General features: G+C 43.7%; 1 long non-coding RNA gene across 1 annotated transcript; it reads left to right on the top strand.

The window, feature by feature from the left end:
* Positions 1-6: 6 nt before the first annotated feature.
* LOC145719446 (uncharacterized) lies at positions 7-11353 on the top strand. Its single transcript, XR_014142382.1, has 2 exons — positions 7-9719; positions 10658-11353. It is a non-coding gene; the product is annotated as an uncharacterized LOC145719446 (long non-coding RNA).
* The last annotated feature ends 361 nt before the right edge of the window (positions 11354-11714 follow it).

The raw sequence follows: 11714 nt of genomic DNA, 5'->3' as shown, positions 1-11714 counted from the left end.
TTGTCCTCTGAGCTGGGATGGCCAGGGACGGCCCCCTGAGGACAAGAGTGGGGAAAGCCTTGCAGGAGGTTGAGGGAGTGGGCCCTGTGCATGTCTGTGGGAACAGTGTCCCAGGCAGAGAGAAGGGGGAGTAGGAAGCCCTCCGTGGGGGGAGCTGGCCTGCCTTGTTCCAGGAATGACAAGGCCAGAGTGAGGGAGAAGGGGAAGAGTAGCAGATAGGGTGTTAGGGACCTGGGATGGTGGCCACTGGGGGATTTTGAAGTGACGGATGAGGTGACCCGACTTGGGTTTTAATGGGATCACTTCAGCTTCTCTGTTGAGAACAGCGAGGGTGGAAGCAGGGCGATCAGTTAGTAGGCTACTGGGATATTCCAAGTCGGAGATGCTGCTGGCTTGGATCAGGATGGTAGGGGTGGAAGTGCTGAGAATCGATCCAGATTCTGGGTACATGCTGAAGGGAGAGCTGATGGGATGTACTGACAGATTGGATGTGGGTGAGGCCGATGAGTCCAAGAAGGTGCCCAGCCTTCTGGCTCATGTGAGATGCGGCTCCCTCCGGAGGCCCCTGACACCTGCGACAAGGTCCAGCCCCTTATCTGTTCTCTGTGCATCTCCTTTGTGGCAGTCAGTCCCGTTGCTCCGCAGACGTCTCGTTTAATGTTTGTCTCCCCCGTGGGAATAGTGGTGCCGAGAGGGACCATGTGTGTCTCAGTGCCATGAGCCTCGTAGACCCCTAGTAAGTATTTCTGAGCCGGCAGAGTGATGAGGAACTGAATGTAGATGCTCATGGTTCTATTTCCTGATGAGGTCTCCAAATTCCCATGTTCTGTTTCACTGGTTTTGAGTGGTCTGTGTGTTTTAGAAACCAGGCCAGGGGCTGTAAGACGGAAATTGTATTGTGAGAATTCCAGAAGTTTTTCTGATGTCAGCCGCATCGAAGAACGTCCCCCTTGACGTGCAAGTGGGTCAGAGGATCACCTCTTGGGAGAGGCAGCATTTTCTGGAGGGCCTAGGCCTTGCAGCCCACTGATGGCATCTTCCCGGCTCTGTCCAGAGTGCAGGGCTGAGATTTTGATCTGAAATATTCTGAAGGTGGGGGCTGCTGCTTTTCCTCCCCAGAGAAGACATGTCACTTTAGGATGAGAATATTCTGGTAAGGATAAATTAGCTGCCAAATTTGCCCATCAAGAAAGTCGAATAAATAATGGCTTTACTGGATTTTCGCTGCCTCCCCCCATTTTTTCCAAAAGGGAACAAATTAAATTTTTGAAAATATCTGTGAAAAGCAGTGGTCTCAGATCTAGAATACTAATTATTTTTCTTTTATGGTTAATTTTTTTTAAGGTTTTATTTTTAAGGGATCTCTGTACCTAACTTGGGGCTAGAGCTCATAACACCGAGATCAAGAGTCACATGCTCTTCCAACTGAGCCAGCAAGGTGCCCCTTCAGGATTAACTTTTTAAATGACAGAAGTGAATACATATCCCCCACTCAGCCTAATTTGAATATACTGTGCGTACAATTTTTCATGTGTGTTTTAATGTCTGAATGTTTTTCCACAGTGTGGTTGTACTTTACGTGACGATTCTGTTTGTTATTTGGGTGGCTATGATTTTGCTATTAAGAAAGGGCTGTGATGAACATCTTTGCATGTGTGTTTGAGTTTTCCCTCGAGATAGATTTCAGGGTGAAAACCTCTGCAAAATGATCCTCAGGAGTGGTTATGTCATTTTTGGTTCTCACCCATGGTAAATGAGATGCTAATCACAGAACATTTCTCAGTCTTTTAAATTTTTTGTCAAGTGGCAGGGGAAAAATAATGCCTGTTTTAAATTTTTCTCTCTCTATCTCTATATCTATAAATGTATGTTTTATATTTAAATTTAAATATGTATTTATTTTATATATATTTGAATTTATATATGTAGCTATATGTATTTATACCTATACAAACATATTTCTAAAGATTTATTTGAGAGCGAACACGGGGGAAGGGCAGACGGAGAGGGAGAGAGAGAATCTCAAGCAGATTGCCCACTGAGTGCAGAGCCTGAATGGGGCTGGATCCCACAACCCTAAGACCATGATCTGAGCCCAAATCAAGAGTCGGATGCTTAACCGATTGAGCCAGCCAAGTGCCCCTTAAATTTATATTTTTATAATCACTAGTAATACTGAGCAATTTTAGTTGGTCCCTATCACTGATACTTTTTTCACGGATACTTTTTTACATGAATCCTCGCTCGTTATCATTTTCCTGCTGGGTTGTTGTCTTTTTGTTTGGGTACTTATATTTTTCTTATTGATTTGTAGGAACTTTTTATAGGTAGGATAGTAGTCCTTTGCCTCTGTACTAGTTGCAGTATTTTCTCCCAAACTATTGTCTTTCGGTTTAGCTTGTACCATACATTTCATGATACATTTCATTCTGAATCTCTATGGTGCCAAATCTCATAGTCTAACTTTATAGCTTGTGGCTTTGGATAATGCTTAAAAAGACCATTTTCAATCACTGCATTTTCTTTTAGCACTTTTATGGTTTGGGCTTCCGTTGCTTAGACCATTCATCTATCTTTATTATTTTGTATGTTATAAGGTAGCAGTTTTGTCCCTACACCATCTAGTGATGGTCTGTATCCCCCATGGATTTGAAACAGCCCTTAAATACTAAATTATTATATATACTTTAACACAGACATGGGTATATCGTTCTTCACTTCCAGTTGGAATTGCTTTTTTCATTTTGATGCCTGAACATTTTGCCTTGCGATATAACTTAGTTGTGAATTGATTGAGAGCTCCTATAGCTTGCTTCTAGAGTAAGAATAGGTTTGTACCACTGAATAGCACCCTTTTCTTAGTTCATTTGAGCAGCTGTACTCCAGGAAGGAAGAAAAGAAAGGGACACTGACAAAAAACATGTGTCTAAGCCTGTGAAAGCAGTAGCTTTTTAGGTAGTCCTGCCATGTAGACTTCAACATAGGTGTCATTGGCTGGAAGTAGTCATGTGGCCCTACCCATAGCTGCAGGGACTTGGCGGGGGGGAGAATTTCTCACAGGGCAGATTAATACCTCGAACAAAATTGGGGCCCTCTTAGTAAGGAAGCAGGGGTAAGTGGATATTGAAAGGGGAACTTGGATTGGGGCACCTGGGTGGCTCTGTTGTTAAGCCTCTGCTTTCGGCTCAGGTCATGATCCCAGGGTCCTGGGATTGAGCCCCGCATCGGGCTCCCTGCTCAGCGGGAAGCCTGCTTCTCCCTCTCCCACTCCCCCTGCTGTGTTCCCTCTCTCGCTGTCAAGTAAATAAATAAAATCTTTAAAAATAAAAAAAAAAAAGAAAGAAAGAAAGAAAGGGGAACTTGGTGGGTCAGCTACATCTCTCATTTTTTTTTTTTTTTCCTTTAGAATTTCCCCAGGTAGGGGTGCCTGGGTGGTTCAGTCAGGTTGAACATCTGACTGTTGATCTCAGCTCAGGTCTCGATCTCAGGGTTGTGAGTTCAAGCCCCACACTGGGCTCCATGCTGGGTGTGTTGCCTATTTAAAAAAAAGAAAAAAAGACAAGAATCTCCTCAGGTATTCTTCAGTGACAGAGGTGGGACGGCAGGGGAGAAAAGGAGATAATTTGTAAAATAAAATGCTCAGGTCTCATTGTTCAGCTTGATGAGCATTAAGAAATGTATACAGTTGACCCTTGAACAACATGGGTTTGAATTGCATGGGTCCACTTATATGCAGATTTTTCGATAAATATAATACAGTACTGTAAACATGTTTTCTGTATGATTTTCTGAATATGTTCTTTAGTGTACTTTAGTGAAGGAATACAATGTATAATAAATCTAACACACAAAATATATGTTAATCAACTGTTTATGTTATCAGTAAGGCTTCTGGTCATCAGTAGGCAATTAGCAGGGAAGTTTTTGGGGAGTAAAAGTTAAATGAAAATTTTTGACTGCACAGGGGTCAGCGCCCCTAACCCCTGGGTTGATCAAGGGCCAACTGTATATCTGTGCACCATCCCCGAAAACTGTATCTGAAACTCCACAAGTTTCCTTTGTATCTCTTTCTAGTTAATCTCCTTACCTCCAGTGGTCATTTTCTGATTTCAGGATCTATGATAGAGTATAATTTCCTTTTCTTGTACGTCGTGTAAATGGAATCAAGCAGTGTGTATCGTTTTGTCTTCTTTCACTCAGTGTGTTCTTTGCGATTTATCCATGTTGTGTGCACTTATCAAAGATACACAAAGCCAGATCCTACTTTAAGTGGTAAGGACAGATTTTAATCAGTAATAACTATTGCAATCAGGAAAAGAGTCCAGCATGAATGAAACTCAACCTTGATTTGTACAGAGGGTATTTTATTTTTTAAAGATCTTATTTATTTTTTGACACAGAGAGAGAGACAGCTAGAGAGGGAACACAAGCAGGGGGAGTGGGAGGAGGGAGAAGCAGGCTCCCTGCAGAGCAGGGAGCCCGATGTGGGGCTCAATCCCAGGACCCTGGGATCATGACGTGAGCCAAAGTCAGAGGCTTAACAACTGAGCCACCCAGGCACCCCACAGAGGGCATTATAAAGAGAGGATGAGGGAGTAATGCCAGAGGTGAATAAAGTCAGAGAAGTAAAAGATTACAAAAAGTGGGAAACGTGAAACCACCTGGATTTACTCACTGGGAGACAGAGGCCAGACTTTTCATTGTTGGCTGAACAAACCGTGGATGCCTTGAGTTTTCTCAGTAGGGACTAAGGGTGACTGGAGTCACCCTAGGGGTGGGGTCTTGAGCTGTTAGAAAGTATGTTAGTGTTTGGGCGAGTCTGCATATGATAAGCCCAGGTTGAGGCCCCTTTGAGAAGAGGCCTCAGAGGAGTCAGGCTAGCGTTTGGTTAAGGAGAGAGTCTTTGTGAGTGTAAAATGGTTTGGTCCTTTGTATGTAGTGTGCATATACCACAATTTTTTCATCTGTTCATCTGATGATCAGACATGTTGTATCCAGTTTTTTGGTCATTGTGAATAGGCTACAATAAACATTCTTATAGCAGTCTTAAATTTCTCTTGAAATTGCTTAGTGGAATTGCTTAGTCACAGGGAAGGGATATATTGAACTGCTAGACTAATTTCCAAAGTGGTTTATCAGTTTCCACTTCCCACCAGCAATATAGTAACACTCCAGTTGCTCAGCATCCTCGTTAAGATTCTGTGTTGTCAGTGAGGGTGAAATAGCATCTCATTATGGTTTCACATTGCATTTCCCTGGTGAAGAATGATCTTAGGCACCTTTTCGTGTGTTTATTGGGCATTCCGACATCTTTTGTGAACTGTGTGTTCAAGTCTTTTGCCCATTTTTGTTGTGAATGTTGTTTTTGGTTTTGACTTACTGGAGTTTATTATATATTCTGAATAGGAATTCTTTGTCATACAGATGTATTTTAAAAATACATGTATAGGAAAATAGAAATTTTAAATACTTGCAGTAGCATCAAAAAACGTAAACTGGTTGGGGTGACTGGCTGGCTCAGTTGATGAATCATCTGTGTTTTGATCTCAGCTCAGGTCTTAAACTCAGGGTTGTGAGTTCAAGCCCTGCATTGGGCTCCATGCTGGGTGTGGAGCCTACTTACAAAACAAAAACAACAACCAAAACAACCCCAAACTGGCTGGGAATAAGTCTCATGAAAGACATGAAACACCTTTACACAGAAAAGTAAAAAACTTTGTTGAGAGGAATTCAAGAAGACTGAAATAAATGGGAGATCTGTTTTGTTCATACATCGGGGAAGATTTGATGTCATGGAGATTTCTGTTCTCCACGCCTTGATTCATGCAAACAATGCAATCCCAGTTAAATCCTAGCCATGTGTTTTAGAAGAAATGAACAAGTTGATTCTAAAATGTATATGGAAATGCAAAGGGTCTGGAATAGCCAAAAAAGTCTTCAAAAGAAGAACACAGTTGATGAACTTACACTGCTTATTCTTGCTTAATTTTAAGACTTATAGCAAAGCCACAGTAATCCAAGTCTTTGACATAAAGATAGATCAATGAGCAGAGCAGAGAGTCCAAAAAATAGACCAAACGCAAGTACTGTCGACTGATTTTTGCCCAGAGCGTCCAGTCAGTTCAGTGGTGGAAAGGGAAGTCTTTTTAATGAATAATTCTGTGTGACCTGGACATTCAGGCGGAAAGAAAACGGACCTTGACCCCTCCCTCATTCTGACATACACACATTCATTTGGGATGAATCATAAACCTAAATATGAAAGCTAGAACCAGGGGCGCCTGGGTGGCTCAGTCGCTTGAGTCCGACTGTTGATTTTGGCTGAGGTCATGATCTCGGGGTCATGAGATTGAGCTCCGTGTGAACCCTGTGTCAGGCTCCACGCTAAGCGAGGAGTCAGCTTGAGATTCTTTCCCTCTACTGCTGCCCCCTGGGCGCGCTCTCTCTCAAATAAATAAATCTTAAAAAAGGAAAAAGCTAGAACCGTAAAACTTTTGTATGAAAACATGGGAAAATATCTTGACAACCTTGAGGTAGACAAATGTTTTGTATGCAGAACAGTAAAAGCTCTAATTAGAAAGGAAAAATAGATACACTAAGAAAATGAACAGGCAAGACAGACTGGGAGAAAATATTCAGAATACGTGTTCTTAAATGTTTTATTTTTTCCAAAAGTACTTTAGCATTATTCAGATCCATGGTATCTTATTAGTCTATTCTTTATTAACTGTTTTTTTCTTTTTTATTGTTTGTTTAAGTCAGATATGAGACATTGTACCGTGGGAAATTTCTGATTGGCTTCTCCTCCTTATTCACCCTCTGGTGAATGTTGGTTCCTTTTCCGTTCATGTCTTGCCCAGTGTTCAGGGACTACTTGCAGTAGAGACAGTACATTTTAGATCCTATTGATCCTTGTGAAGTAACTGGCAATTAGATGAAGCCAGAAAGCAATACCAGTAGCTTCCTTTGGGAGGAAATGATAGCCTGTGAGTCTTAGTTAATTGAGGCCCAGTGTTGTTTTTTGTTTTTTGTTTTAAGATTTTATTTATTTATTTATTTGAGAGAGCGAGACAGAGTGGAGGGGGGCAGGGGGAGAGGGAAAGCAGAGTCTGCACTGAGCGTGGAGCCTGAACACGGGGTTCGATCTCAGGAACCTGAGATCATGACCTGAGCCGAATCAAGCGTCAGACACTTAAACGCCTGAGCCACCTAGGCACCCCTGTTTTTCGTGTTTTTTTGTCTTTTGTTTTTGTTTTGTTTTTCTTAGGTGATTAAACACTTAAGGCCTTGCGGATCTGCTGAGGAAAGCAACAGAGCTCACAAGAAGGGAAACAAACTCAAAGTCTGTGTAGGTACAAAGTCTGTTGCCCTTAAGACTTTGCTTCCTGCCTTCCATTTATAACCAAGAATAAACCCAACAGGAAATAGGAACCAAAAACTGAGACTAAAGGACGTAAAAGAACAACAATAAAATTAAAAATGAGAGGTAGAGCATATCTTAAAGGCCCGTATGCAGTGTGCAGTTAAAATTCCCAACTTGAAAACCGATGCTGAGAGTATTGGATGGACTCTTGCAATTGCAGATATATACATTGTAGGTACATATATATGTACATACAGGGCACCGTATATCTATCTATCTATCTATCTATCTATCTATCTATCTACATGCACTGTGTATACCTACAGAAGCAGACACACATACACACCGACACCATGTCAGCAACTGAAGTGTTGGGGGAGGGATGGAAGTCCAAGTGGGTAAGTAGGTTTGAAAAGCAATGGAATTAAGTTTCCTCCGAGGTTGCACAGCTTGAGGAAACAACCTCGACCTCTGTCTGTAAGCGGTGCCTTCCACAGAGGGTGCTTCTGAGGGCTGTACGTGTTCCTGTTTGTCCAGCGTGTGGAATAATGCCTGGCATTGTAGCCAGCACTCATGAGTGTTGATGAGAAGTGAAATGAAGCAGCCCCAGCCTCGACCCTCACTGGCTGGAAGAGCGGGGAGGGCCCCTTCCCATTCCCTCCGATGGAGAAATATCCGGTGGAGGGCATGTCACACCTTTCCTGGCAAGTTCCCACCGTTGCAGGTGACGCTCCTGCCGAAGGGGCCAAGTCAGTCAGTGCTTCTTGAATGAACTGGTGGCTGGAGCAGATCAGTGTTTCCCACGGGAGGAATGGGAGATGACTTGAGGTGGCACCCAGATAGAAGTTTTACATTTTAATAGGTATTTATTACCGGGTGTGATAGAAGAAAAAATTAGGTAGCACGTCAGACCTGGGTACTAAAAAGAAGTGAGCTGGTTTAAAGGAATATTAAGTGGCGTCCGGGTGGCGCAGTTGGTTGAGCTTCGGCCTTCGGCTTGGGTCATGATCTCGGGGTCCCTGCCCTGCTTCTCCCTTTCCAGCTCCCTCTGCCGCTCCCCCTGCTTGGGCTCTCTCCCTCGCTTTCTCTCTGTCTCTAATAAATGCATAAAATCTTTAAAAATATATAAAGGAATATTAAATGCAGCAGGTGGTATGTGAACGTCATGAAAATTTCAGGGAATACTGGATTGAATAAACACTGAGAAAAGGTCTTTCTAAATATGGGATCTTTTTTTTCCTTCTTTAAAGATTTTATTTATTTATTTTGACAGAGAGGCAGTGAGAGCGGGAACACAAGCAGGGGGAGTGGGAGAGGGAGAAGCAGGCTTCCCGCTGAGCAGGGAGCCCGACGCGGGGCTCGATCCCAGGACCCTGGGATCATGACCTGAGTCGAAGGCAGACGCTTAACGACTAAGCCACCCAGGCGCCCCTAAATATGACATCTTAAGTCAAGCAGAGAAAGTCACTTATCATATGGTTTTACTTGTGGAACATAAGGAATTGCGTGGATGACATTAGGAGAAGGAAGGGAAAAATGAAGGGGGGGAGATCGGAGGGGGAGACTAACCATGAGAGACTATGGACTCTGAGAAACAAACAGAGGGTGTTAGAGGGGAGGGATGTGGGGCGATGCGTTAGCCCGGTGATGGGTACTAAGGAGGGCACGTATTGCATGGAGCCCTGGGTGTTATACGCAAACAATGAATCATGGAACAACTACATGAAAAACTACCGATGTACTGTATGGTGACCAGCATAGCACAATAAAAAAAAAATAAATAAAGAGATCTTTCATTCTTTGGGTTTTATTTTATCTATTTATTTGTTTAACTTTTTGAGAGCGAGAACACATGTGAACGGTGGTAGGGAGGGGAGGGGAGAGAGAAAGATCCCAAGCAGGCTGCACGCCCAGTGCGGAGCCAGACGTGGGGCTCCATCTCAAGACTCTGAGATCACAACCTGAGCCTCAGCCAGGAGTCGGTTGCCCAACAGACTGCGCCACCCAGGCGCCCAGATTCACTCTTGATGTGTCCTGCGGTCACTGTGCACCATGTTGGAGTTGTCATTATCTGTGCACGTGGACGTGCTCGGTCTTCCTCGTGGTGTGGCTGGACCGCTGCACCTGCAGCCCCTGGCTGCTTCAGTCCACGTACCATTTAAGGGCCATTTGAAGAAGGAGCACAAATCCCGATTGCTATTCCAGAACCATCCATTGATACCTTCTGACGAGATCAAGAAAGACGCAGGAACACAGCCTACACCTGGAGGGTCGGGAGCTTGGAAAGCGATCTCAGAGCCAGTGATGGCGATCTCTTCAGAAACTCAGCCTCGCCAGTGCCCTTGGCGGCTCGAAGGTCAATGTTGTGTGGAAACTCACAGATCTCCTGAAAGGGAAGACTTGACCAACTCATGTCACTCATCCTTTCCCTTTTGTTCTGTCCCAAAAGTCTAAAAGGGCTTTTTCATAAACATAAAATGAGAATTGTAAGCAATAAGAAAGACATGGACTAACTGGCAGTGTTTCTTTTTTCTTTTTTCAGTCTTACAATTGATGGTGTCTTAGAATGAAATATGGCCTATGGCTAGTTTAGAAAAATTATAAAACAGAGAGAAATTAAAACACATACACCCCAGAAACCTCTGAGGTTTCTCCTGTTTCTCTGCTGTTCTTCAACCTCCCTGTATACCTTCTGCTACTGGAACATTCCGAGGCGCTTCCTGCCCCCATGCTGTTGTCCTTCATCTGGCATAAGCTCTTCCTTCTCTTTGTCTCTGTCTCTGTGTCTTCCCGGGTTCCCCACTGTATCCCCAGTGCCTGGCACTTAGCAGACACTCAACAAGTATTGCTTGACTGGATCAAGAGTGTTAAACTGAGGGCGAGCACAGAAGCTGCTCCTTGTCATCCAGGAGAGGGCAGTAGGAAGGACAGGGAGGAGCTCCTAGAGGAAGGCGGCTTGGTCAGCTTTTCAGCAGGTAGAGCTGCTCAGCGGGGGAGCGAGTGCCTCCTTTGTGGGGCGTGCTCAGGCAATAGCTCGGTGTTGTTGAAGGGTGCTTGCCCTGCATGTCAGGGTCGACCAGGTCATTTGGAAGGCCCCTTCCAACCAGACATCCATGTTTGCGGACTCTTCTCACTGGTCTGTGGTTCTTTCTCGACTGCAGATAGGGCTTTTACCACTAGATGGCACCAGATGAAGGCTTTGAGGACAGTGCTCATCAAACCACCAACAGTGAGAACACAATTTTTTCTCTTTTCATTGTTGAAGTATCGTTGATCTGTACAATGTTATGTCAGTTTCAGGTGTGCAACATAGTGATTCGACAAGTTTGTTCATTACTCAGCACTCACCACGATTAAGTATAGTCACCATCTGTCACGGTACAGTTGTTATGACAATATTATTTGACTATATTCCGGATGTTGTACTTTTCATCTTTGTGAGTTATTTGTATAAGTGGAAGCTTGTAACTCTTAATTCCCTTGACCAATTTCACTCCCCCCCCGCTTTCCGTCTGGCACCCATCAGCTTGCTCTCTGTGTTTAAGGGTCTATTTCTTTTGTTTGTGTAGAGAACAGATTTTTCATGGCACTTATACCCCAAACACACACTTCAACAACTTCACAAAAACAGTCTTTAACTCTTACACTATGTAACGCATACTGATTTTTTCTAGTTTACTCTAGCTGACTGCATTTTCTAAGACGGGGATTTGCAAACTATTACATTGATTTTATGACGTGGATGGGTCACAATTCACTGTTTGAAAAGCACTGTTTTAGACAACGCAGCCTGTTCAGCCTTGTAAAACTCTGTGGGTCAGTTTTCCTTGACAGTCTGGGCTGTAGCAAATTGTGTCCCTTAGTGAGTACTTGGTGTGTTTCTGTGTTGAGCTGCTGCCTTGAGTAGCAGTAGGTATGTGCTTCCTTATGGGTGTCTGTGGATGTGGGAATATGGACGTGGGAGATGGCGGGGGACGTGTTTGTACAGGATTAGCACCTACTGTAGTCCAGGCAGCAGTAAGCCTTGTCAGTGGATATGAAGAGAAGATATATTATCTGTCTGCTTCTGGGAGCTCAGAACCCAGCTGGGTGACATCACATACACACACACACACACACACACACACATGCACACCCCCCACCCCACACACACCCCCTCCCCTCCCCCCCCCACACCCCCTACCCCTTTCAGATTACTCATCAAGCAAATGGAAATGAACTAATGCGCTCAGAATACCACTTAGGATATTTCAGGGTGTAACAGAAGACCAACTCCATTTGGTTTATTTATTACTTTTTTTAATGTAAATTCAATTAGCCAACTTACAGTACATCATTAGATTCAGATGTC

The sequence above is a fragment of the Leptonychotes weddellii genome, unplaced genomic scaffold (genome assembly GCF_054177405.1).
Source record: "Leptonychotes weddellii isolate Sample4059 unplaced genomic scaffold, ASM5417740v2 HiC_scaffold_4479, whole genome shotgun sequence".
Classification (NCBI taxonomy): domain Eukaryota; kingdom Metazoa; phylum Chordata; class Mammalia; order Carnivora; family Phocidae; genus Leptonychotes; species Leptonychotes weddellii.
This window is presented reverse-complemented; position numbering and strand designations above follow the sequence as displayed.